Source organism: Hyla sarda, chromosome 5 (genome assembly GCF_029499605.1).
Source record: "Hyla sarda isolate aHylSar1 chromosome 5, aHylSar1.hap1, whole genome shotgun sequence".
Taxonomy (NCBI): domain Eukaryota; kingdom Metazoa; phylum Chordata; class Amphibia; order Anura; family Hylidae; genus Hyla; species Hyla sarda.
The window spans coordinates 106,876,873-106,901,946 of record NC_079193.1 but is presented as its reverse complement, the minus strand read 5'-3'; the positions used below and the strand labels follow the sequence as shown (position 1 = coordinate 106,901,946).

The 25,074-nt window shown below is 42.3% G+C and overlaps 1 protein-coding gene across 1 annotated transcript in view; it reads right to left on the bottom strand.

The window, feature by feature from the left end:
* Positions 1-25,074, bottom strand: part of RBMS3 (RNA binding motif single stranded interacting protein 3) — a 763,640-nt gene that overhangs the window by 37,246 nt on the left and 701,320 nt on the right. The window lies entirely within an intron of this gene.

Sequence of the window (25,074 nt, the reverse complement as noted above, 5' to 3'; positions counted from 1 at the left end):
AGTTCGGGAGGCAAAGAGATGGTGGCAGGTGGAGCTTATATGACACTGGGTTAATATGGTGCAAGATCTTAAAAGGACCCAGGATCTTCAGACAAACATATTTGGCAGACAGCCAGACCCTGTCTCCAGGAGAGAAGACAGGGGTTGGCTGTCTCTTCTTGTCAGCCTGTGACTTCATGCCATTGGAGGCAAGAAATAGAGAGTGTTGGGTTTCCTGCCAAGAGGTGGATGAGGGTGGTGACCATAGACAATGAAGAAAGAAGATGTTTTAGTAGCCTCAGAGTCCCGGTGGTTATAGGAAAATTCTGCCCAAGGTAACAGATTGGCCCAATCGTCCTGTCATGCAGAAACAAAATGGTGGAGATAATCCCCTAGAATTTGGTTCACCCTCTCTACCTGGCAATTGGTCTGTGGGTGATATGCTGAAGTGAAGTCCAACCTGACCTTGAGGTGAAAGCAGAGGGCCTGCCAGAATTTGGAGATGAGCTGGACCTCTCGATCAGATACAATGTGTAATGGCAATCCATGAAGGCAAAAAATATGCTGGAAAATTGATCCGCCAGCTGTGGGGCACTGGGAAGTCCAGGCAGTGGTACAAAATGGGCCATTTTGGAGAATCGGCAGATCCATGATGAAGTCCATTGCAATATGTTTCCATGGCTTCTCTGGGATAGGCAAGGGTTGTAAAAGAGGCTTAAGACAAGGAGTCTTGTCACAGGCACAGGTAGTGCAGGAACAAACAAAATCAGAAACATCATGCTCCAGGTTCAGCCACCAGTAATGACGGGAGGTAAGGAGAAAGGACATCCGTACTCCAGGATGCCCGGCCAGCAAAGAAGAATGTCCCCAATTAAACACCTTTAGTCTTAGGTGGGGAGGCTCAAAATACTTCCCCGGGGGAACTTGCTGAAGGTTGACTGGTGCAAAATGAATCAATCAATCTGGTGGCACAATATGCCATGGGGAGGAGTTCAGGCCCACGACATCAGAGGTCCTAGAAAAAGCATCAGCTTTAACATTCTTATCTGCTGGTTGAAAATGAATAAAGAAATTAAATCTAGAAAAGAAAAGAGACCATCTGGCCTGTCAGGGATTCAGTCGTTGAGCAGACTGTAAATACAGGAGATTTTTATGATCAGAGTAAATACTGACAGGATTAGAAGATCCTTCCAGAAGGTGACACCATTCTTCCAGGGCGAGCTTAATGGCCAATCTCCTATGGTGTAATTCCTCTCGGGTGGTGAAAACATCTAGTAAAAGAACTCGCAAGTCACAGTTTTGCCTCTGGAAGTCTTCTGGGTCGGGACCGCATCGGCACCTACAGAGGATACATCAACCTCGAGAAAGAACGTTTTTTCTGGGTCAGGTCTCATCAGAATAGGTGCTGAAGCAAAGGCCGACTTCAATCGGGAGAAAGCTTCTTCAGCCTCAGCAGGCCAGGATTTGGGATTCCCACTCTTTTTGGTAAGTGCCACAATTGGCAAAACCAATGTAGATAAGTGCGGTTTGATCTGTCGATAAAAACTGGCAAATCCAATGAAGCGTTGTATAGCCCGCAAGCCAGAAGGTCGTGGCCAGTTAAGAACAGAAGCCAACTTGTCAGGGTCCATCTGGATGTCTTGGTTGGAAACAATATAGCCAGTTCCTGGAAGATGGCCGGGGAGTTACAGAGACCAAACGGCATCACTAAGTACTCGGAATTCCCATCACAGGTATTTAAGGCCGTCTTCCATTCGTCTCCTTCCCGTATTCTGATCAAATGATATGCTCTTTGTAGATATGGTTTGGAGAAGACCTTGGCACCCCGCAGGTGATCAAAAGTTCTGAAATCAATGGAAGAGGGTATCGGTTCTTGATCGTGATTTTATTGAGCCCCCAGTAATCAATACATGGCCCAAAGACCCATCCTTCATAAAGAAATATCCAGCACCAGCAGGGGAAGGAAGATTTCCGGATGAATCCCTTCTGGAGATTCTCCTTAATATACTCTTTAATTAAGGCTTTTGTTTCCGGAGCCGACAAAACGGTAGATTCTTCCGCGTGGGGGCAAAGAACCAGGAAGAAGATCGATCGGACAATCATAGGTGGAGGAAGGTTCTCAGCCTGTTTTTCACAGAATACATCTGCAAAGTCCTGGTATGGAAGAGGCAGACCCGCAGAGAAGGAGGAAGCATGGAACTCTTCGGTTGAGGAGTCGACAGACAGCGACTAAGACAATCTTGTCCCCCGCAAGAGACTTCACCGGAATACCAGTCAAGAACAGGGGAGTGAAATTGCAGCCAGGGAAGACCAAGAAGAACCGAGAAGGAACAGTGGGGAAGCACCTAGAACTTGATCATCTTCACACTTGCAATATTAGTGGTTCAGTGAGAAATTGCACCCTTATATTCAGGCACTCCCCGGTGACAGAGAAAATGTATAGAGGCTTAGCGAGCTGTGTGACCGGGAGAAGGTATTTATGGACCAGGGAGGCATTAATGAAATTTCCAGCAGAACCAGAGTTCACAAAGGCAGAAGCGTGGAACGAGACCCCAGTAGAGATGGAGAGTTGAACCAGCATGGTCAACCGAAGAGAGGGAGTATTCACACCTAGAGACGCCTCTCCCACATGCCCTAGGTGTGTGTTTCCTGGACGATGAGGCCGTAGAAGGCAATTACTGAGGAAATGCTCTGGACTGGCACAATAAAGACACAGATTTTCTTTGTGTCGACAATATCTCTCCCGCTGTGCTCGATCCACCTGCATAGGTTCCTCGGTTATTGGCCACATAGGAGGTTGAGGCGGCTGCTGGAACATCGGGGCCAGTCGGGCAAGACGACGTGTCCAGGCTGGTTCGCGTTCCTGACGGAGTTCTTCCTGCTTCTCAGCGAAGTACACATCCATGCGGATGGCCAACAGAATAAGCTTGCTCAGGGAAGACGGAGGGTCCCGTGCGGCCAGTGCATCTTTGACCCTGCTGGAAAGCCCTTTTTAAAGGTGGCACATAGGGCCGAATCAGTCCAGTTAAACTCAGTGGCTAAAAGTGCAGAACTGAACCGCGTAATCACCGACTGAAGAATCCCCTTGGCGGAGGTTCAGAAGTGCGGTTTCGACCAAGTAGGCCTGTGCTGGCTCTTCGAAGACGCTGCGGAACTCCGAGAGGAAAGCATGCAGGTTGGTTGTCACTGGATTGCTTCTGTCCCAGAGAGGAGTTGCCCAGGCTAGAGCCTTCCCAAAGAGAAGACTGACCACAAATGTCACCTTGGCACACTCACTCGGAAATTGGTCAGCCATCAGTTCCACATGCATGGAGCACTGGGTAACGAACCCACTGCACAATATTGACTCCCCTTCGTATTTCGAGGGTAGGGACAAACGAAGCTTAGGACGGATGTCACGGAAGCTGCAGACACCGGAGGAGGTACAGAGGTAGATTGCGGCTGCTGCTGGGTGGAGAGGAGCTGCTGCATCATAGCGGATAGCAGGTTGCATCTGTTGTGCTATCTGCTGTGACTGTTGGGCACCTTGGCGAGATCCATGGCCGGATCTTACTGTAATGGTCAGAGTAGTGGATCCTCTGTACCACTGGAGAAAGCCGCACCAGGGAGCGGAGTCTAAGGAGCTGCTGGTTTTTACCAGAGCCTGCCTCAAAGCGGGATGGACTTGCTGCGGCAGGCGAACTCCCAGGTCGCTACCCCTGATACAACTAACCAACAGTGGCGGCCGAGGTGAGACGTGATACAATTTAAGAAGGTAACTCAGAGTCCGGGTCAGACAGGAAGGTCAGGGCAGGTGGCAAGGTACGTGGTCAGGAAACATAGAAAAAGGGAACTGGTACACAGTATAGACTGGACACTGCAAGATCTGGCATAGGTCAAGAGGAAGTGCAGACACTTTATAGGGTCAGCACCCGGCAAGAACCAATTACAGGTGCACTGGCCCTTTAAACTCCACAGAGTTGGCGCACGCACCCTAGGAGACGGGTATGCGCACGTCAGCTGTCAGAGGAAGCAGAGGAGCAAGGAGCATGGAGAGGTAAGTAACTGTCGGGTGATTCAATGCGCCCGCAGCCTGACATCGAGCAGCAGCGCTGCCCATCCCTGAAACAGGACAGCATGACCAGCTGCAGCGCGGCATATAACAGATAGTATATCTTTAAAATCCTGGACCATGTTGGCCAGTATTGACTTGGGTGAGGGGTATGTGCACAAAACATGGCCAGAGCTGTGTGATGCCAGAGGCTGGAAATTGGACACATATTGGCCATGATTTATTAAAATGTGTGAGAAAAAAAAACTGTAAAAGGTTTTTCACATAACAACCAATCACAACTCAGCTTTCTAATCCTCGCAAGCTCTGCTAAAGTAAAGATGAGCTGTAATTGGTTACTGTGGGCAAAATCTCTCTAGTTTTTCTGTAAAACATTTTGATAAATCAGGGCCCGTGTTTTTCTCATTCAAAGGTTTTAACCTCTTGAACAGATGCATCCTGAGTCCTTAAGGATGTAGGGCGTATGGATACGCCCGTGGGAATTCCGATCCCCGCCACTAGCCAGTTCGGGACCGGACCGGCATGCCTGCTTAAATCATTCAGCAGGCATCCCGGCACATCGCTGAGGGGGGTCCTGACACCCTCCATGTCGGCGATCGCCGGAAATCGCCAGTCAATTCAGACATCCCTGGTGCCCCTGAAGGGATAGGAATCAGGTGGCATGGGTGCCACCCCTCCTATCCCTGCTATTGGTCAGTCAGAAGTGACCGATTAATAGCAGATTGGGGGTGGAGGGGTTAAAGTTCGGTTCCCCCATTCTGCCCACCCACGGTAATCCGGGCAGAACGGGGGAACTGTAATAAATATAATAAGAACGGTCTAAAACTACACATTTCATTAAATCCTGAAGGTTGGATAGTTTCAAGTTCTGTCATCCAGAATACTTCCCTGCGGAGAAGTTGTTTTTTTATTAATCTCCTTATTCACACCTTGCGTTATTTGTTCTATTACTTGCCATCTTAAATCACTGGTTCTATGGTTATTTTCTAAGAAATGCCTAGCTACTGAAGTTTCTCCAAATTTATTCTCTGTAAGATAGATCTTATTTGCCAATGTTTTTCTTATAGCATTTTTATGTTCAGCTATACGTATTTTTATCATTCTGCTAGTCTTCCCTACATAGCCCATACCGCACGGGCATTTTAATAAATATACAACGTTCTCACTTGTGCAACTGTAATAGCCTTTCACGGGGATATTATGCCCTTTTTTGGGATGATGGATATTTTCCCCTTTGATAATACTACTACATTGCATACATGACAAGCATGCAAATGTACCCTTTTTAGGAGTAGCCAAAAATCTCTGTGTGTCCTTCTTTTTAATGGCTATATCGCCTCTAATCAAAGTGTCCCCTATTGATTTTCCTTTTGTATGTACAAACATAGGTGGATCCTTAAAAAGATTCCCATATTTTGGATCAGACTTCATTATTCCCCAATACTTTTGGATAGTTCTTTTTATCATTGGGCTATGTTTATCATAAGTGGATAACGCACCATCTGAACGAGGAATAAAATATAACAAGAAGCCGCGTTTTTTAGGAAGAACAAAAGAACAGAAAAACTAAATGGACAATACTACAGACGAAACGAGTTCAGAGGAGAAAAGTCAAGAAACACTACATATACACCCCCTTACACGGCCCCCCCCCCCCAATAAAAATGAAAAATGTATTGTACGGCAATGTTTCCAAAACGAAGCCTCCTGCTGTTGCAAAACAACAACTTCCAGCATTTCCGGACAGCCACTGACTGTCCAGGCATGCTGGGAGATTAGCAACAGCTGGAGGCACCCTGTTTGGGAATCACTGGAGTAGACTACCCCTCTGTTCACTCCTATGCAATCCCTAATTTAGTCCTCAATAGTGATGAGCGGCAAAGCCCGTATTCGAATTTGCGACATTTCGCAAATACATAGACGAATATTCGTCCTATATTCGCGAATTTCGCGTATTCGTTATATTTGCATATTTGAGGAAGAAAACAGTGAGGGGGTGGGCAACTTTAGTATTGGTTGCTAGGAATGTTGTTGATAATCTCTTACAAGGGTATTTGCATCATTCTAATTGGCCAACAAATGAAAAGAAGGAATATGCGAATATTCACATATGCTCATATGTGGAAAAAAAAGTGAATATTTGCAATTTCGAATATATATAGCAAATATATTCGCAACATTCCCAAATTTGCGATATTCGCGATAAAAAATTGGAAGTGCGAGTATTCGCGCCCAACACTAGTCCTCAAATGTGCACTCTCTCACTTCAGAGCCCTGTCGTATTTAATGGAAACGGTTTAGGGCCACATATGGGGTATTTCTGTCCTCGGTAGAAATTGTGTTACAAATTTTGGGGGGCTTTTTCTCCTTTTACCCCTTATGAAAAGGAAAAGTTGGTGTCTACACCAGCCTGTTAGTGTAAAAAAATAAAAAAAAATGACACTAACATGCTGATGTTGCCCAATACTTTTTATTTTCATAAGAGGTAAAAGGAAAAAAACAACCCCAAAATTTGTAACGCAATTTCTCCTGAGTACAGAAATACCCCAGATGTGGGCATAAAATGCTCTGCAGATGCACAACAAGGCTCAGGGGTGAGAGCGCACTATGTACATTTGAGGCCTAAAATGGTGATTTGCACAGGGGTGGCTGATTTTACAGCAGTTCTGACATAAACGCAAAAAAAAATACCCACATGTGACCCCATTTTGGAAACGACACTCCTCAAGGAATGTAACAAGGGGTATAGTGAGCCTTAACACCCCACAGGTGTTTGACAAATTTTCGTTAAAGTTGGATGGGAAAATGAAAAAAAAATTTCATTTACACATCCGACTTTAAGGAAAAGTCGTCAAACACCTGCGGGGTGTTAAGGCTCACTGTACCCCTTGTTTCATTCCTTGAGGGGTGTGGTTTCCAAAATAGTATGCCATTTTTATTTTTTATTTTTTTTGCTGTTCTGGAACCATAGGGGCTTCCTAAATGTGACATACCCCCCAAAAACCATTTCAGAAAAACTCACTCTTCAAAATCCGATTGTCGCTCCTTCCCTTCTGAGCTGTCCAGTGCACCCACAGAGCACTTGACATACACATATGAGATATTTCCTTACTCGAGAGAAATTGGGTTACAAATTTTAGGGTGATTTCTCTCCTTTTACCCCTTGTAAAAATTCAAAAACTGTGTCTACAAGAACATGCGAGTGTAAAAAATTAATTTTAAATTTTCTCCTTCACTTTGCTGCTATCCCTGTGAAACGCCTAAAGGGTTAACCCACTTACTGAATGTCATTTTGAATACTTTGAGGGTTCAGTTTTTATAGTGGGGTAATTTATGGGGTATTTCTAATATGAAGGCCCCTCAAATCAACTTCAAAACTGAACTGGTCTCTGAAAAATTCAGATTTTGAAAATTTTGTGAAAAAGTTGAAAATTGCTGCTGAACTTTGAAGCCCTCTGATGTTTTCCAAAAGCAAAAACATGTCAACTTAATGATGCAAACATAAAGTAGACATATTGTATATGTGAATCAATATATAATGTATTTAGAATTTCCATTTTCCTTATAAGCAGAGAGTATAAAAGTAAAAAAAAAATGCAAAATTTTCAAATTTTCACCAAGAAATGATGCAAGTATTGATGAAAATTTACCACTAACATAAAATAGAATATGTCATGAAAATACTTTCTTGGAATCAGAATGTAAAGTAAAACATCCCAGATCTATTATTGCTTAAAGGGGTATTCCAGGCCAAAACTTTTTTTATATATCAACTGGCTCCGGAAAGTTAAACAGATTTGTAAACTACTTCTATTAAAAAAATCATAATCCTTCCAATAGTTATTAGCTTCTGAAGTTGAGTTGCTGTTTTCTGTCTAACTGCTTTCTGATGACTCACGTCCCGGGAGCTGTCCAGCTCCTATGGGGATATTCTCCCATCATGCACAGCTACCGGGACGTGACATCATCATTGAGCAGTTAGACAGAAAACTTCAGAAGCTAATAACTATTGGAAGGATTAAGATTTTTTAATAGAAGTAATTTACAAATCTGTCTTAAGGACCCAGGGCGTATGGATACGCCCTCACACCCTGGGCCTTAAGGACCCAGGGCGTATCCATACGCCCTGGCGTTTTCTGGTCTCTGCCGCGCGCCGCAGGCGTCCAGGGCAAACGCCGACGGGGGCCATGTAGGCCCCCCATGTCGGCGATCGCCGCAAATCGCAAGGGAAATCGCCCTTGCGATCTGCGGCGATACCGGGCTGATCGGGTCTCCGGGACCCGACCGCCCGGTAATTTCGCATGATCCCGGCTGTCACAGACATCCAGGATCATGCAAAAGATCCCCTGCGATTCTTCGGTTAGTTAACCGACCAATCGCAGGGGGGGTGGGCGGTTACTTCCTCCCGCCCTGCCCGGCCCCTTGAAGTCCGAAGAGGACGGGAGGAAGACAGGAGGAAGACTGAAGGACGCGGCGAGGGACGGGGGAGTGCTGGGGCCCGGCCCCGGTACTTACCTCATCCCTGAAGACCCGGATCCCGGCGATGAAGACAGCGGCGGCGGCGACAGGTGAGTTCCTCTTCAGCCGCGGTCGGGCCCTTTACAGCAATACACGTCCCGTAAAGCGACATGCATTGCTGTATTGGGACCCTGTATACTACAACTCCCAGCATGCCCAGCCAGCCCTTGGCGTCTGGGCATGCTGGGAGTTGCAGTTTTGCAACATCTGGAGGTCCACAGTTTTGGGACCACTGTGCCCTTCCAGATTTTGCAAAACTACACATCCTCAGCATGCCCTCACTGTCCAGGCATGCTGGGAGTTATAGTTCTGTAACATCTGGCCCTTCAGATGTTGCAGAACTACAACTCCCAGCATGCCTGGACAGTAAAGGCATACTGGGAGTTGTAGTTTTGCAACATCTGGAAGGGCACAGATTGGGAACCACTGTATTAGTGGTCTGCAAACTGTAGTCCTCCAGGTGTTGCAAAACTACAACTCCAAGCATGCTGGGAGTTGTAGTTCGGCAACATCTGGCCCTAAAGATGTTGCCAAACTACTACTTCCAGCATGCCTGAGAATGTTTGGGAGTAGTGGTTTTGCAGCAACTGGAGGCACACTGGTTGGGAAACATTGTCTGTTTCCTAACTCAGTGTTTCCCAACCCGTGTGCCTCCAGCTGTTGCTAAACTATAACTACCAGCATGCACTGATAGACTGTGCATGCTGGGAGTTGTAGTTTTGCAACAGCTGGAGGTCCCCCCCCCTGTGAATGTACAGGGTACATTCACATGGGCAGGGGCTTACAGTGAGTATCAAGCTGCAAGTTTGTGATGCAGCAAATTTTGCGAGGCAGCTCAAACTCGCAGCGGGAAACTCGCTGTAATCCCCCGCCCATGTGACAGTACCCTAAAAACACTACACTACACTAACACAAAATAAAGTAATAAGTAAAAAACACTACATATACACATACCCCTACACAGCCCCCCTCCCCTCCAAATAAAAATGAAAAACGTCTGGTACGCCACTGTTTCCAAAATGGAGCCTCCAGCTATTGCAAAACAACAACTCCCAGTATTGCTGGACAGCCGTTGACTGTCCAAGCATGCTGGGAGTTTTGCAACAGCTGGAGGCACCCTGTTTGGGAATCACTGGCGTAGAATACCCCTATGTCCACCCCTATGCAAATCCCTAATTCAGGCCTCAAATGCGCATGGTGCTCTCACTTTGGAGCCCTGTCGTATTTCAAGGCAACAGTTTAGGGTCACATATGGGGTATCGCCATACTCGGGAGAAATTGCCTAACAAATTTTGGGGGGCTTTTTCTCCTTTCACCCCTTATGAAAAGGTGAAGTTGGGGTCTACACCAGCATGTTAGTGTTAAAAAATAAATTTTTTACACTAACATGCTGGTGTTGCCCTATACTTTTCATTTTGACAAGAGGTAAAAGGGAAAAAAGCCCCCCAAAATTTGTAATGCAATTTCTCCCGACTACGGAGATACCCCATATGTGGGCGCAAAGTGCTCTGGGGGCGCACAACAAGGCCCAGAAGGGAGAGTGCGCCATGTACATTTGAGGTGATTTGCACAGGGGTGGCTGATTGTTACAGCGGTTTTGACAAACGCAAAAAAAAAAAAACCCACATGTGACCCCATTTCGGAAACTATACCCCTCACGGAATGTAATGAGGGGTGCAGTGAGAATTTACACCCCACTGGTGTCTGACAGATTTTTGGAACAGTGGGCTGTGCAAATTAATAATTTCGTACAGCCCACTGTTCCAAAGATCTGACAGACACCAGTGGGGGTAAATGCTCACTGTACCCCTTGTTACGTTCCTCAAGGGGTCTTTTTTCCAAAATGGTATGCCATGTGGGGGGGTTTTGCTGTTCTGGCCCCATAGGGGCTTCCTAAATGCGACATGCCCCCCGAGCAAAATTTGCTCTCAAAAAGCCAAATATGACTCCTTTTCTTCTGAGCATTGTAGTTCGCCCGTAGTGCACTTCAGGTCAACTTATGGGGTACCTTCATACTCAGAAGAGATGGGGTTACAAATTTTGGGGGGTATTTTCTGCTATTAACCCTTGCAAAAATGTGAAATTTGGGGGGAAACACACATTTTAGTGAAATTTTATTTAATTTTTTTACATATGTAAAAGTCGTGAAACACATGTGAGGTATTAAGGCTCACTTAATTCCTTGTTAAGTTCCTCAAGGGGTCTTGTTTCCAAAATGGTATGGCATGTGTTTTTTTTTGCTGTTCTGGCACCATAGGGGCTTCCTAAATGCAACATGCCCCCCAAAAACCATTTCAGAAAAACGTACTCTCCAAAATCCCCTTGTCGCTCCTTCGGTTCTGAGCCCTCTACTGTGCCCACTTTACTGTGCCCACTGTGCGAACACTTTACATAGACATATGAGGTATCTGCTTACTCGAGAGAACTTGAGCTACAAATATAAGTATACATTATCTCCTTTTAGCCCTCGTAAAAATTCTAAAATTGGGTCTACAAGAACATGTGAGTGTAAAAAATGAAGATTGTGAATTTTCTCCTTCACTTTGCTGCTATTCCTGTGAAACACCTAAAGGGTTAAAAGGCTGATTGAATACTTTGAATACTTTGGGGGGGGTGCAGTTTTTATTATGGGGTCATTTGTGGGATATTTCTAAGATGAAGACCCTTCAAATCCACTTCAAACCTGAACTGGTCCCTGAAAAATAGTGAGTTTGGAAATTTTGTGAAAAATTTGAAAATTGCTGCTGAACTTTGAAGCCCTCTGGTGTCTTCCAAAAGTAAAAACTTGTCAATTTTATGATGCAAAAATAAAGTAGGCATATTGTATATGTGAAAAAAAAAATGTTTTGAATATCCATTTTCCTTACAAGCAGAGAGCTTCAAAGTTAGAAAAATGCTAAATTTTCAAATTTTTCCTAAAATTTTGGGATTTTTCACCAAGAAAGGATGCAAGTTACAATTTTTTTTTACCACTATGTTAAAGTAGAATATGTCACGAAAAAACAATCTCGGAATCAGAATGATAACTAAAAGCATTCAAGAGTTATTAATGTTTAAAGTGACAGTGGTCAGATGTTCAAAAAATGGCCGGGTCCTAAGGTGTAAAATGGCTGGGTCCTTAAGAGGTTATAATGACAGTGGTCAGATTTTCAAAATAGGGGTGCGTCCTTAAGGTGAAAATAAGCTGCATCCTTAACCCCTTAAGGACCCGGGCTTTTTCCGTTTTTTCATTTTCAATTTTTCCTCCTTAACTTTAAAAAATCATAACTCTTAAAAATTTTCACCTAAAATTATATATAATGGCTTAATTTTTGCGTCACTAATTTTACTTTGTAATGACATTAGTCATTTTACCCAAAAATCTACGGTGAAACGGGAAAAAAAAATCAATGTGCGACAAAATTGTAGAAAAAACACTATTTTGTAAGTTTTGGGGGCTTCTGTTTTTACGCAGTACATTTTTTGTCAAAAATGATACCTTATCTTTATTCTGTAGGTCCATACGGTTAAAATGATACCCTACTTGTATAGGTTTGAATTTTTATCACTTCCGAAAAAAATCATGAATACATGCAGGAAAATTTATACGTTTAAAATGGTAATCTTTTGACCCCTATAACTTTTTTCTTTTTCTGTGTTCAGGGCACTTTGAGGACTCATTTTTTGCGCTGTCATCTGAAGTTTTTAGCGGTACGATTTTTGTTCTGATCAGACTTTTTGATCACTTTTTATTCACTTTTTTGTGGTATAAAAAGTGATCAAAAATGCGCTAATTTGGACTTTGGAATTTTTTTGCGAGTACGCCATTGAACGAGCGGTTTAAAAAGTGGTATATTTTTATAATTCGGACATTTCCGCACTCGGCGATACCACATATGTTTATTTTTATTATTATTTACATAATGTTTTTTTATTTTTGGAAATGCCGGGTGATTCAAACTTTTATTAGGGGAAGGGATAATTGAAAGGGTTAATGATTTTTTTACACTCTTTTAATGCAATATTATAGCTCCTATAGGGGGCTATAACATTGCGTTAACTGATCTTTTACTCTGATTGATCCATCGCCATAGGAATGGATCAATCAGGGTTTTCGGCGATTGAATGCTCAAGCCTGGATCTCAGGCTTGAAGCATTCATTCGGCGATCGGACAGCACAGGAGAAGGTAAGAAGACCTCCTCCTGTGCTACAGCTGTTCTGGATGCCGCGATTATACCGCGGCGATCCCGAACAGCTCCCTGAGCTAGCCGGGCACTTTTACTTTCGTTTTTAGCCGCGTGGCTCAGCTTTGAGCGCGCGGCTAAAGGGTTAATAGCGCGCGGCAAAGCGATCAGTGCCGCGCGCTATTAGAGGCGGGTCCCGGCTTCACTATGACGCCGAGCCCGCCTCGATATGATGCGGGGTCACCGTGTGACCCCGCGTTATATCGCAGGACCAGGACTCATGACGTATGCATACGTCATGGGTCCTTAAGAGGTTAAGGGGTTAATGAGGTTTTCACAATAACATTATATAATACAAAAGAAAAAAGGGGGAAAAACTATCAGGAATATAAAGAAGGCACATTTGGTAAAATAGGGCTCTAGGCCCGAGTATGATAAACAATACTTATATTGTTATAATAATACAGCTCAAAGTGTCTCTAGATAATGCACCATAATCACAATATCTAAGGGCCTAACCATTTAAGAAGGCACTAACCTTTACACAGCCTACACAACAATCTAAAAGGGGGGTATTTATCAAAACATTTAGTAGTTTTTTTTTGCTTAAAGTTGTCGCAAAAAAGTTGCATGTGGGACTACTCTATTTTTTGTGCGACTTTTTGACTGTGTAGTGCCCTAAGCAAAAAAAAAAGAAAGAAAGAAACTTGCTTACCAAAGCAAAAAGTGATTTTTGACTTGCAGTGGTCCGAGATTTATCAAGTGCGAAAGTCACAAAAAAGTCGAATTGCATGAAAAAACCTACTAAATTTACTCCAGCTCAGACATGGAGCAGAAAAAGCCGCAACCAACGAAAAAATAAATAAATTGCTTACATGAAAGAAATTTAACAACTGGCTGAAACCAGTTGATAAATAAGTCTCACATAAGCAAAAACAATTGTAAGGAAAAAATAACTAAAAAAAGGGATACATAAGCAAACATTGATAAATGTCCCCCAAAGAGAGTACTGTAAGGAAAGAAATGCCATAAGCAGAGACAGTCGGATGGATAGCTTCAAAGAGGAACACCGGTCTATGCGTGGCGCTGGACACAAGGGATTCACACGAATGGATAAAAGCAAGGTAGTTTATTCTCCCATCATGCAACGCATATCACTGCAACAGCAGGTGCCTGATGAAGCTGCTGTTGCAGTGAAACGCATTGCATGATGGGAGAATAAACTACCTTGCTTTTATCCATTCGTGTGAATCACTTGTGTCCAGCGCCACGCATAGACCGGTGTTCCTCTTTGAAGCTATCCATCCGATTTCTATATTTGACTGGTTGGCTGCGGACACTACCATTACATGCACTCACCATTGTTGTGTATGTGGAAACACAACCTCCATAGGTGAGCGGGGAATTTTTATTCTATATACCTCACAGGTTTATCTTTTAATACACCATGGAGCACTATATCTTTCTTTGTTTGTATAAGCAGAGACAGGGAGATGAGGATAAGTCCAAGACTCATTTAAGAGAGACTAATTGACCCGTATTCGTCCGACTTGGTAAAGACAACCCACGATTACCATAAGAGTTTGTGGCATAACGGGCTAGTGAGGGAGTCAGCTCTGAGCTCCTCCATGCGATAAATATGAATAATCTCCTGTATCCAGTCAGATATGCTTCCAGTATCTAGGAATAACAGTCCTAGCTGCCATTAGAAAGAAGCAATATAGAGATTTAACGACAGTGTTTGTGCCTGCAGGAAGCATGGACAAAAGGAGGGGTGCCAGTTTATTAGCGAACCTTGTTCCAGTTATCTTTTGTATGATATGGAAGATCTGTGTCCAGAAAGGTTTCATCAGACATCATCCCCACTACATGTGTACCATCGTACCTTCCTCCAAACCGCATCTCCAGCAGCGGTCAGAGGTCAGTGGGAAGGCTTTTTGTAATAAGATGGGGACATGGGGCCCGTTTTTTGTTCAAACAAATGCTTTATCATTTCAACACAATCAGATTTACAGATTTACAGATTTATCCATCTACCTGAATCCAAAACTGTAGATTTGCCCATAACAACCAATCACAGCTCAGCTTACATATCCTAATGATCCTATCCATAACTAATTCATTTTAGAGGGTTGGCTCATGAAGACAACATGTTTTTTTTTTTTTTTTCATCACAACAAAAGCTGGTAGAATTATTATGAACGGGGGGTTGTTATCCAGAGACAAGCTTTTTTCTCATGATGTTAAGCTTCTTTTCTGTTTATGTTTAATATATATATATATATATATATATATATATACATATATATTACAGTTGGGAACATAATTAGTTTCCATGTATTATAGCAGGTGTTTTATATCGATGCCACGTTTACAGTAGTAGTAATATACCAGGTTTTATGATTGTCATTGTATTAACTAGATTATTATAAAAAGAAAATCATTCTTATCCTCATGACATTATTGTAATACAGTACAGGCTTAAAAGTACTTTCCAATGTTACCTAGCAGAGTCTGCAGGGAGCTTCCATTTTCTTGGCGTTAGACATCAATTATGTATGCCAAGTCATGATTCTGAAAGCATGCTAAAAGTAAAACAGCTGATATAAAGCTGATTATGATGCCTTTTGAGATATTAAGTGACAATTGTAAACGTAATAATGACAATTATTATATAAAAGACATTGTTGTTTTTAATTAGTTTAAGGAAATAGGTTTAATAAAAGTCCAGCAAAAAAAATGTAAATTTTGCCATTTGTGCCTCTATTAAACAGTTTTTTTTCATCTTGGCATGCGATGTAATAGTGCAAAATGTAACACGCTAATGTGTAATCACGAGATCTTGCAATAACAACAGGCCACACGCATACACTGTGCAATAGCGTGACTTTTAAAATCTGTGTCAGCCATATAACTTCCCCAGGCAACACAGCATCAGAGACATAAAAGAGTGCCAGCAGCTAATAGCGCAGCAGCTTCATGAGAGTGCTCAGATGTATTCTGTACATAATAAAAATATGGTAGCAACAGTTTTTCCAGGGGAGCAGAGTCGAGCCAAAGCTGGTCATATAGGTCATGCCATGATATTTTTTTTTATCAGATTCTGTATGCCTCCATATGAAGTGATAAAGGTCCTCCAGGCATACTAGTAATTTTTTTTTCTCAAAAGCCTGATCCCTAGATCCTCCACTGCTAATGTTTTAATGGCACGTGGTCCCTGCTGCTCTCCGCCTCTTCCTGGTTCATGTGATATACAGTTTCTGAAGGAAATGCCACTCGCTGGCCACGGTGTTAACCTGCCTCAGTAGGGTTTGGCTGAGCTGGCTTTTTCTTCAGGAACAAAATGCCACAGGAACCAGGAAAAAGAAAAGAGTAGCAGGGACCATGCACTTTCAAAAAGGCAGGCAGCAGTGGGGGATTGGAGCAAGTAAGTATTACTTCTTTTTTATTTGTACATTTAAAAAGAAAACTTGTGTGGCCGAAAACCACTTTATTTCTACTATACTTCTACCACAACTTCTGTGAAAGTTATGGTAGAAGTCTTAAGGACATGAACAAGAGCCTCATTTTAAGCCGTCATACGGTTGTGTGCTTAAGGCCTAAAGAGGGGCAAACTGTTTTCTTCTATGAATTACTTTTTTTTCTCTGTGTTTTATATTCTCCTACTTCACTTTTTTTCAAATATGATCCTGTATCAACATTATGTGTGCTACTATTTATTGCCTTTCTCAACAAAGTCAGACAGAGAAATCAAATTCACCTGGGTGAGAGTACCGTGTCCGCTGGGGGCTCTATTCCAAGTAAAAAGTCCAACATAAGTAAACTAGACACGTAGGGCGAGATTTATCAAAACCTGTCCAGAGGAAGAGTTGCTGAGTTGCCCATAGCAACCAATCAAATAGCTTCTTTCATTTTGCAGAGGCCTTGTTAAAAAGGAAGGAAGCGATCTGATTTGTTACTATGGGCAACTAAGCAACTTTTCCTCTAGACAGGTTTTGATAAATCTCCCCCTTAATGCACGTTTTAAGTAGCAAAATCTTCTTTATCCAGAAATGTAATTCCAGTCCAGATAAAAATACAAAACCACATAATCAATCAGGTGTCGGTCAACAGAAATTCAGGGACTTTTTTCTTCACTCCATCCGGAGCCTCTATATCCTGACCATGTTGTTAGCATTCATCAAGGGCTGAAAGGGGGCTCTGGACACCCACAGGTACAAGCGCAACATTTTGAGAGCACTGCTCTCTTTCTTTGTGCTTGACAAACAACGATGAAAAAAACTGTAATAAAAATTCTAGTATAAACAAACCCTAACTATATGTTCTTAAATTTCATGCAACAGTTCATGGAATATAGATATCTAGTATTTTTTAAATATGAAAGCTGACAATTTTGATAAAAGTTTTATAGTGCTTTATAAATACTAGCAGATTAAAATACATAAAAAACTTATGAAAATGTAATGGAGAACATGCAATAAAAATATTAATATAAAAATGAACAAGTGTATCCCAAATATGTACACAAAGAAAAAATTATTAGAGATTGATGTCAGCATATTAAATAAGGTGTTTGTCCCATAATATGCTGCTTAAAAACTGTCTAATAGTAAAACTGGCTTTGTTGCCCTTGGAAACCCAATCACAGCTTGGAGTTCTGATAAAATGAAAATTTAGCTCTGATGGGTTGCTATGGGTAACAAAGACAGCTTTACTATTCAACATACTATTCTTTGATTATCTCCCCCAGTATGCAGATTTTATGCAGCGTTGGACTGGCTATTTGGCAGTTCCAGTATTTACTGTGAGCTGGCTGCTGCCCTCTAGTGTTCAACACTGCATGTTGCTGGGAGATACTCTGAAATGATTCAAGCAGTGCAGAAATCCAGCATAGCCCAGTTTCGCTGAGCCTCGACTATTCACAGTGAGACTTCCTGCACTGCTGCCTCTAGCCCAGCAAAGGTGAATTAGTCCTGCCTTGCATGAAGGAGTCAAGCCCGGTGCAGGTTGGCTGACATTCAGCCATCAGCATAATTCCCAACTGTCCCAGATCCAGCTAACTGAAACAAAAGACAGACAGCGCTCCGTGGTGTGATACCGTTGTTGCACACAGTTAGCTGAGGCAGAGGTGGCGCTTACCACAACAGGTTACACTCAGCCAAGTGCAACAATGGGAAGAGGCGATAATAGCAATGGCGTCTGCAGCCACTCCACGTCCAAATCAATGCAACAAAAGAAAAGGACCTCCAACGTGTCTACGGGATTCAAAGCGCAGGACACACAAGTAAAGGGATCTGAAATGTATTCACTCATGATAATAGCATCATTTGTGAATACATTTCAGATCCCTTTACTTGTGTGTCCCCCTCTTTTAATCCCATCGACACGTTGGAGGTCCTTTTCTTTTGTTGCCAGATCCAGCTAGACATTCTTATTTTTAGGGTTATATCCCACTGTCCTGGAACCTATCCCGAATTTATTCAGAACTTCCTGCTTGTGCACACTTTGCTTGCAGATCCATGAAGCTGTGCTGCTGAAGGGAGGCAGGTGGGCTGTCACATTGATATATATCTCCGAACTACCCCTTTACTGTCTGAACCGCACTCTCCATGGACCCCTACACATCCTCTCAGTTTGCTTCCTCTTCAGTCAGAACAGAGGTGGAGGGGAGGGAAAGAGAGCTCACTGCAGGCTATAAGGACAAGGCAGCTGAATTCTATTAACATGTGGGGCCCCTGGAGCTTATTCATAAAAAGTAAGTGTCCTTGTGTGCTCGGGTGTAGCTATAGGGGGTGCAGAGGTAGAAGTTGCATAGTGGCACTGGTGCCTAAGGGGGCCCCAAAGCACATCTGCCCTATAAGAGAACAGTATTTTAATTGGCACATGGGGACCTGTTGCAGATTGTGCATTGGGGCCCAGAAGCTACAGGTTACACCTCTGCGTGTGTTTCTATTTATCTATCTGTGTGTATGTGAAAATGCGCGTGTGGGTGTAGATGTATGTACTCATTAACTTTAGTCGTCCGCAATAATGGCAAATTTGCAGATTGCTGGTAGAACCATCAAGTGATGGTAGTGTAACTAACAGCAGATTTCCTGCAGGGTGTCAAGGTACCCTTAACCACCCCCTTGTGCATTTATAGGATGCTCATACAGTTAAATACTGGTTTAGATGGGAGGCTGGGTTCACATCACGTTTTTCCCCATTCGGGAGCGCGTACGGCAGGGGAGAGCTAAAAACTTGTGCTCCGTATCCTGCTGTAGCACAGCCTTACTTAAAACCGTGGTAGTCAACCATGGTTTTAGGTACGGTAGAAAAGCGCATAAGGGGAAAAATGAGCCGACCGGTTCACTCCGGTCGGCTCATTGAAATGAATTACATACAGGACCGCATACACAGGGATACAGGAGGGCGAGTTTTTAGCTCCCCCCTGCCGTTTGCACTCCCAAGTAAGGCCGTGCTTTTAACTGTAAGTGCATCCTAATGTTATTACTGTTAAAAGTGCCACTCATTTTCTAGAGCTGCAGCTGATGTCTACCACTTTATTAGTGCTGTATGGGAAGGAATTATTGGTCTGTGTTTAGAGTTTTTTTTTTGTGGTCAAGGCACAGTGGAAAAAACCTTTCTAACCCCCACAATGTCATTGTCTCCGGAGGTTATATCAGTGCTGGAACATTATAAGAGGAGCGGATGATATCAGTCACATACGATCTAATGTCTCTGGAGGTTATATCGGTGCTGGAACATTATAAGAGGAGTGGAAGATATCAGTCACATATGATCTAATGTCTCTGGAGGTTATATCGGTGCTGGAACATTATAAGAGGAGCGGATGATATCAGTCACATACGATCTAATGTCTCTGGAGGTTATATCGGTGCTGGAACATTATAAGAGAAGCGGATGATATCAGTCACATACGATCTAATGTCTCTGGAGGTTATATCGGTGCTAGAACATTATAAGAGGAGCGGATGATATCAGTCACATACGATCTAATGTCTCTGGAGGTTATATCGGTGCTGGAACATTATAAGAGGAGCGGATGATATCAGTCACATATGATCTAATGTCTCTGGAGGTTATATCGGTGCTGGAACATTATAAGAGGAGCGGATGATATCAGTCACATACGATCTAATGTCTCTGGAGGTTATATCGGTGCTGGAACATTATAAGAGGAGCGGATGATATCAGTCACATATGATGTAACCACTCAGTATGTGTCCAATATGTGAGTGGCCTGTGCCGTTTGTGTCCAGTGCGTGAGTGGTGTGTGCGGTATGTGTCCACCATGTAAGTGGTAGGTGTAGTATGTGTCCATTGTGTATGTGGTATGTGTGTAGTGTTTGTGTGGCATGTGTCTATTCAAATATTAGACCACTGATGAAAACAATGTGGGGTAATGTACCTTGTTTTCTGTATATGACTTGTAATATGCCTGTTACTCCTCAAATTATAGCTCTCTGAACAATCTGTGGACTAATTTACCTGCATAAAACCCCTTTTAACAGTAAATGAAAGCATTACGGGTTACATTTAATAAGTTATGAAAATGATATAATTAATTTATAGATATAAATACTATTGGGCGTTACCATTAATAATGCACGCTGAAATGTAATTAGGTGGCCAAGCAATGGCGCTGCACTGGACACCTATTGTTTTTGCTCAGATTATTATTATTATTCCGCTGCAATTTTCAAATGCTTATATCTGCTGCACTATAACTCCAAAACTCATGAGACTTTGCATAGTGGTAGACCCATGAGCTTTGCATAATCTTATGTAATGTAAAGGTCATAGGTCACATGGTAAGGCCGCCATCTTGTTTTTTGTGGCACTTTTGCACAATATTCAAAAATCTTCTTTGTGACCGCTAAAGCTACAGGTATATTATTTTACACTGTTTATTTGGTTACACTGATGTGCAAAGTTAGATTTGTTCATTGTAAGACTTTGGTCACATGGTGTGGCCGCCATATTGGATTGCACAATATTCTACACACATCTTCTTTTCTGAAACCATTTGTTAGAATAACTTATAATTTGGCAGACAAGTTTATGGTTACCTCCTGTACCAAGTTTGTTAAAGCTGGTTAATTTGCATATTCAATATGGCCACCGCTTGCCAATAAGATTTACAATTTTTTTTAAACGTGTGTAATATCTACACTGTTCATTAAAAACATATGTTTCTTTGCACAATAGTTCTCTATTGTGCTTAAGATTTTTGTAACATAAAGGTCATAGGTCACATGAGCAGGCAGCCATTTTATTTTATGTGACAACATTCAGTGCTAAATACAAAGACATGTCTTTCTGAAACCATTAAAGAAAGAGATGTACAAATATCCGTGTATGGTTACACTGTGACCTAGACTCATACATGTTTCTTTGACGTCTATCAACCTTAGGGTTCGGCAGCCATATTGAATAATGTAAATATCATCAATTATTCCTATTATTTATATGGAGCTTTATGTAATATGCTTCAATGTTACTTCAAAACTCATGAAATTTTTATCAGTACTATGCATAATCTGGTGTAACATAAAGGTCATAGGTCACATGGTCAGGCAGCCATATTGGTTTGTACGGCACGTTTTTGAAACCTCCCGCATTTCTTCAATCTCTAAAGTTACTGATTAAAAAATTGTTACATTTGGTTACACTGTGATCACAATTGTTGATTACAAGTCTATTGATCGTATGGTTGAATTGCGCAATATTCTACAAGTATTTTCTTCTCTGAAACCGGTTGTTAGAATAACGTATAATTTGGCAGACATGTTCATGGTTACCTCCTGTACCAAGGTTGTTAAAGCTGGTTCATTTGCATAATAAATATGGCCACTGCTTGCCGACAACATTTAGATAAATAATGATATGCAATTTTGTTAAATGTGTGTAATATGTACACTGTTAATCTGTACCACAATTGGCCACCATATTTGGTAGCCATATTGGATTGCACAATATTCTGCAAGCATAGTTTTCTCTGAAATTGCTGGTCAAAACAATATGAAAATTAGCACAAAGGTTCAGGATTACTTTCTGTACCACAATTGATCACCAGATTTGTCAGCCAAATTGGATTGCGCAATATTCTGCAAACATAGTAAATTACTGGTCAAAACTGTGCAAAAATGAGCACACATGTTCATCATTACTTTCTGTACCACAGTTGGTCACCAGATTTGACGGCCATATATGATTGCACAATATTCTGCAAACATAGTTTTCTCTGTAATTACTGGTCAGAACAATTTGAAAATTAGCACACATGTTCGTTATTACTTACTGTACCACAGATGATCACCAGATTTTGTGGCCATATTGGATTGCTCAATATTCTGCAAACATAGTTTACCCAGAAATTGCAGGTCAGTACAATATAAAAATTAGCACACATGTTTATGATCACTTTCTGTACCACAATTGATCACCAGATTTTGCAGCCATTTTGGGTTGCGCAATATCCTGCATAATAGTTTTCTCTGAAATTGCTGGTCAGAACAATGTGAAAATTAGCACACATTTTAATGATCACTTTCTGTACCACATTTGATAACATGGTTTGGCCGCCATAAGGGTTGATGGGAGAAAATGCCCTCCAAAATTTGTAACCCCAATATTTGGACATAAAGTGCTCTGTGTTTGCACTACAATGCTCAGAAGAGAAGGAGCAGAATTTGGCTTTTGGAGAGAGAATTTGGCTGGAATTGAAGTTGGGGGCCTTGTGTGTTTACAAATCCCCATGGTGCCACAACAGTGGATAAAATCTTTCATTTTCACGGACCACTGTTCTAAAAATCTGTCAGATACATGTGGGGTGTAAATGCTTACTGTACCCCTTATTACTTTCCTTGAGTGGTGTAGTTTCCAAAATGGGGTCACATGTGAGTGTTTTTTTTTCTTTGCGTTTATGTCAGAACTGCTGCAACTATCAGCCACCCCTGTGCAAATCACAAATTTAGGCCTCAAATGTAAATGGCATGTTCTCACTCCTGAGCCATGTTTCGTACCCGCAGATCGTTGTGTGTCCACATATGGGGTATTTGCGTACTTGGGAGAAATTGTGTTAAAAATGTTGGGGGTCTTTTTCTCCTTTTTGCTTTTGTGAAAATGAAAAGTATGGGGCTACACCAGCATGTTAGTGAATTATTATTATTATTTTTTTTTTACACTAACATGCTGGTGTAGCCCCCAACCTTTCCTTTTTTTATAAGGGGTAAAAGGAGAAAAAGCTCCCCCAAATTTGTAAGGCAATTTCTACAGAATATGGAAATGTGGCAATAAATTGTTGCCTTGAAATACGACATGGCTCAGGAGGGAGAGAGCACCATGTGTGTGCATTTGAGGCCTAAATTAGGGATTTGCATAGGGGCGTACCTGGATGCAAGTGTGGCGCTATCCTCCCCCACCGAAATATCCTACCACAGTGTATCCTAAACAGGGTGCCTCCTGCTGTTGCAAAACTCCCAGCATTCCTGTAGGTGTAGTATAGTGTTTTTAGGGTATGTTCACGTGGTCAGGTTTACAACGAGTTTCCCGCTGGGAGTTGGAGCTGTGTCAGAAAATTTGCTGTAAACCTGACCATTTGAATGTACCCTGTATTTTTTTTTCTTGGGGGGTGGGGGGGACGCAAACCTCCAGCTGTTGCAAATCTACAATTCTTAGCATCCATGCTGGGAGTTGTAGTTTGCCACAGCTGGAGGACACGGGTTGTGAAACACTGAGTTAGGTAAAAGACCCTTACTTGTGTTTCTCAACCAGTGTGCCTTCAGCTGTTGCAAAACAACTCCCAGCATGCACTGACAGCAGAAGGGCATGCTCAGAGTTGTAGTTTTGCCACAACTGGAGGCACACAACTACAACTGCCCTTTGGCTTTCCGTGCATGCACAGTTATGCAAGATCTAGAGGGCTTCAGTTTAGTGAGCACTGCACAGTGATCTTCAAACTGTGACCCTCCGGATCTTGCAAAATTACCAATCACAGCATTCCCATACAGCAAACGGCCCAGATCAGAATTGACATTGTCACCGGATACCTGTTGATATTTATCAACAGTCTTCACGTTCCAATCACTGCCCGGCAAGCGGCAGTGATCAAAAATACCAAGGGTGTATAGGTACGCTCTTCGTCCCCAACAGGTTAAAGTACAGATACAAAATATTTTTATTATGATCATCATCGTCTAATAATCTGTGTTTTGTCTCCTGTCTAATTTGAACATAAAAAAAACAAAACTAAATAAAAAGTAACATACAAAAATCTTTAAAAGTTCTTAACATATCATAAAATAATTATTTTCATGTTGTTTGTAGCCATTAAACAAGACTGACACGTGAAATTGTAATTTGAACCTAAGTGACCCTGTAGTCAGACTACGACTAATACAGAGATCGTAAATCTACCAACTCAAGACTATCTGTTACAAAAAATTCTTTGCACCAATGTTTTATTTTATACCGTCAAACTATTTGTTTTTCTAAAGATGTATAAATTGTTGTATGTGGTAACAGTATGATCAAGATTATAATTTGTTTATTACAAGTCAATTGGTCACATGGTTTAGCCGCCATATTGGATTGTGCAATATTCTACAAACATCTTCCTTTAAGAAACCAATTGTTAGAATCATTCACAATTTGACAGATGTTCAAGGCTACCTCCTGTACCATTTTGTTAAAGCTGGTTGCATAATCAATATGGCCACTGCTAGCCAATCACTCCAAGCCACTAAGCCCCTGTACCTAAATATCTGTAATATGCACACTGCTGGCCAAAAACTTATGGGGGAGATTTATCAAAACCTGCGCAAAGGAGAAGTTGGCCAGTTTTCCATAGCAACCAATCAGATTGCTTATTTCATTTTGCAGAGGCCTTGTTAAAAATGAAAGAAGCAAGCTGATTGGTTGTTATGGGCAATTGGGCAACTTTTCCTCTGGACAGGTTTTGATAAATCTCCCCCAAGAAACTTAGCACAATGGTAGAGTACTGTTATGTGCTTAAAGGGGTACTCCGGCCCTAAGACGTCTTATGCCGCCGCTGGGGACCTCCGCAATCTCTCATGCAGCACCTACCTGTCTTAGCTGCATGCCCTGCCCCCTCGATGCTAGCATATGGGAGGGGATGTGACGGCCATCAGACAGCAGCGGGACCGCCACAATCACTGGCACTTTGACATCAGCGCCACTGGCCGCAGCGCCGCCCAGCTCATCCATATTCCTCCCCGCTCTGTAATGAAGAGGGAGAGGCGGAGGGAGGAATATTGATGAGCTGGGTAGTGCTGCGGATGAGTGGCGCTGATGTCAGAGTGCCAGTTACCCCACTTGTGCCAGTTAGCAATTAATTA